Raw genomic sequence first — 3,946 nt, forward strand, 5'->3', positions numbered from 1 at the left:
ACCTAAAAGGTCAACCAGAATTAATTTACACGTTGCACCTTTAAAGAAGCACTGAGTTACTGGTGAGAGTTCGATGCAGCTTCCTGCTCAGCGAAATCAGCACCACTCTGTTGCTGGTTCAAGGCTGAACAACTGATTATTTTTAATTCAAGCTCTTTGGATTTATTTGTTTGTTTGTGCCGGATAGAAATCTCTGTGTATCCAAGCCTCACACGGGGCACCAATAAAATGTTGGGGTTATTAGGAGCGAACAATTCGTAAGCTTTAACTTACTTTTGGATTCTTCAATAAATTCTGTAAATATGGAACTATTTACTGATTTATTAATTAATTAAGATATTCTTAGATATCTTCGGGGCACCACCCTTTAATTAGAAAGGGAAATGAATCCAAAACTCTTATCAGTCTTTCTTGAAGTTCGTAGAATCCTCGGAGCAGAGACTTCTCTTCGACACAACAAAGCTACTGGACACAAAAATCTGAATTTTATAACATTTAATTAACAATTTGTCAAATGAATAAACAGTGGAATAGATGAATAATAACCATGTGATATGATTGAAGATGGATGTGTTTGCATGTGATGGAGGATGTATGAATGGGGTCCTTTGTTCTCACAAAGGAGTAGTGTGTGTGTGTGTGTGTGTGTGTGTGTGTGTGTGTATGGATTCAAAATGGAGTCTTGAATACAAGATGGCTGACCCCTTTGTCTGGCTAAAGTGTGGGTGGCAACTTGCACTTTAACTTCCAAAGCACTTAGAATCAGTAGTAACTTAACCTTAAATCACTCAAAACATTTCAAAAGATCATGAAACAACACAAAAGATTAATCACGAATAATATCTTTTAGTTTAACCACGTGGCCAAGCAGAAAACATTTAAAGATACCAAACAATGATCAATAAGCAGTTTATTCTTTCAAAATGACCCGACTGACGTGTTTGGGACGAAAGAGGAAAGCACGAAGCTACTTTTTAAGCAATAGACGCGGTTTATTGCTTATTCGAGACTATAGAGGAAACGGGAGAAGGAAAGAATGAGAGAAAGAGATGAGTTTCTGATCACCAGAACAGTGAAGCGTCCCTCACTGTTTTGATTTGACGGTTCTCCGTGTTTCTCCGCAGCTTTCGGCGTCGTCCGTCGGTTTGATGCTTTCTCCGTTGTTTGGCGTTCACGAGTGTTTCTCCACGGGCTGGACAGAGACAGCAAAGTTTCTTTCTGTGCTGAGTTATAACTTACAGCGTGCTTGATGGAGTTGTTGCTTTCCTCCGCAGTTCTGTGTCCTCAAACATCAGCTGGAGGGGAGCAGAAACGAGCAGATCTGATGGGCTTGCAGTTTAGTTTCCAGCAGTTCCGTGGGCTCCACTTGTGCACTTAGAGCTTCCGCGTGCTCAAGGGAATCGGAGCGTTCGATAAGCGTGTCCTTACCGCCAGGTATCCTGGGCAAAAGAACGAGGTTTCTTTGTCTCTGCTGAAGATTTATGGTCTTAGTTCGCGGGAAAAGCTCCACGGCTCCCCGCACATGCGCAGAACGTGTTTCTGGTACTAGGCGGTGACGTCATCACAATGCTTCCGTGTGCAAAGCATCATGGGAAATGAAGTTTCTTGGCGTTGATGTGATTATTTGCTTTTCAGAGCAATTTAAGCACAGTCATTTTGGAGAAAATCACTGCATAGTAATTTCCTCATGAGGTCAGACCCTCAACAAAGTAGAAGTAGTATAAACATGTAGAAGTAGTATAAACAACTAGAAGCAGTGTAAACAAGTAGAAGCAGTATAAAAAACTAGAAGTACTCTAAACAAGTAGAAGTAGTATAAACAAGTAGAAGTACTGTAAACAAGGAGAAGTAGTATAAACTAGTAGAAGTAGTGTAAACAAGTAGAAGTAGTATAAACAACTAGAAGTAGTGAAAACAAGTAGAAGTAGTGTAAACAAGTAGAAGTAGTATAAACAAGTAGAAGTAGTATAAACTAGTAGAAGTAGTATAAACAACTAGAAGTAGTGTAAACAAGTAGAAGTAGTATAAACAAGTAGAAGTAGTATAAACAACTAGAAGTATTGTAAACAAGTAGAAGTACTGTAAACAAATAGAAGTAGTATAAACAAGTAGAAGTAGTGTAAACAAGTAGAAGTAGTATAAACAAGTAGAAGTAGTGTAAACAACTAGAAGTAGTGTAAACAAGTAGAAGTAGTATAAACAAGTTGAAGTAGTGTAAACAACTAGAAGTAGTGTAAACAAGTAGAAGTAGTATAAACTAGTAGAAGTAGTATAAACAAGTAGAAGTAGTGTAAAAAAGTAGAAGTAGTATAAACAAGTATAAGTAGTGTAAACAAGTAGAAGTAGTATAAACAAGCAGAAGTAGTATAAACAACTAGACGTAGTATAAACAAGTAGAAGCAGTATAAACAACTAGACGTACTCTAAACAAGTAGAAGTAGTATAAACAAGTAGAAGTACTGTAAACAAGTAGAAGTAGTATAAACTAGTAGAAGTAGTATAAACAAGTAGAAGTAGTGTAAAAACAGTAGAAGTAGTATAAACAAGTAGAAGTAGTGTAAACAAGTAGAAGTAGTATAAACATGTAGAAGTAGTATAAACAACTAGAAGCAGTGTAAACAAGTAGAAGCAGTATAAAAAACTAGAAGTACTCTAAACAAGTAGAAGTAGTATAAACAAGTAGAAGTACTGTAAACAAGTAGAAGTAGTATAAACTAGTAGAAGTAGTGTAAACAAGTAGAACTAGTATAAACAACTAGAAGTAGTGAAAACAAGTAGAAGTAGTGTAAACAAGTAGAAGTAGTATAAACAATTAGAAGTAGTATAAACTAGTAGAAGTAGTATAAACAACTAGAAGTAGTGTAAACAAGTAGAAGTAGTATAAACAAGTAGAAGTAGTATAAACAACTAGAAGTAGTGTAAACAAGTAGAAGTACTGTAAACAAATAGAAGTAGTATAAACAAGTAGAAGTAGTGTAAACAAGTAGAAGTAGTATAAACAAGTAGAAGTAGTGTAAACAACTAGAATTAGTATAAACAAGTAGAAGTAGTATAAACTAGTAGAAGTAGTATAAACAACTAGAAGTAGTGTAAACAAGTAGAAGTAGTATAAACAAGTAGAAGTAGTATAAACAACTAGAAGTAGTGTAAACAAGTAGAAGTACTGTAAACAAATAGAAGTAGTATAAACAAGTAGAAGTAGTGTAAACAAGTAGAAGTAGTGTAAACAAGTAGAAGTAGTGTAAACAAGTCGAAGTAGTGTAAACAAGTAGAAGTAGTATAAACAAGTAGAAGTAGTGTAAACAACTAGAAATAGTGTAAACAAGTAGAAGTAGTATAAACAAGTCGAAGTAGTGTAAACAAGTAGAAGTAGTGTAAACAAGTAGAAAAGAACAGGAAAGAAGACAATTAGACCTCAGAAGAAACTACAAACTAGATGAGAAAGCAGAGGAACTAATTAAAGGACACAAGAAAAATAATTTATAAAAGTAAAATAAAGACGCATAAAGAAGTTAACCTAACTCATCAACAAGAAAAGAAAAGAAAAGAGAAACAAGACAATACAACACAAAACTCTGTTTGGAACCTTTCACAATACAAACTAACAGAAGCAGAAGAAAACATAATAAAAACAGGTTTAAACTTTGCAATAACACCCAAAAATATACCATGTGATGAATTCATAGTAGCCACAGAAATGGCATGTCAACAGATCACAGACGAGGGAAAGAAAGCAGAGCTTAGGAGGAATGTAGTTAAGATATTAAAGAACAGTAAGATGCAACACAGCAACGTTACAAAGGAGAACAGCCATGACAGCGCTATCGTTGAGCATTGACTCAAGACAACAAACATAACAACAGATGACAGCTGATAAAACTGGTAGCACCCCCCCCCCCCCCCCCCCCCCCAACACACACACACACACACACAGCAAAATAAAGTT

Source organism: Nothobranchius furzeri, chromosome 1 (assembly GCF_043380555.1).
Source record: "Nothobranchius furzeri strain GRZ-AD chromosome 1, NfurGRZ-RIMD1, whole genome shotgun sequence".
Lineage (NCBI taxonomy): Eukaryota > Metazoa > Chordata > Actinopteri > Cyprinodontiformes > Nothobranchiidae > Nothobranchius > Nothobranchius furzeri.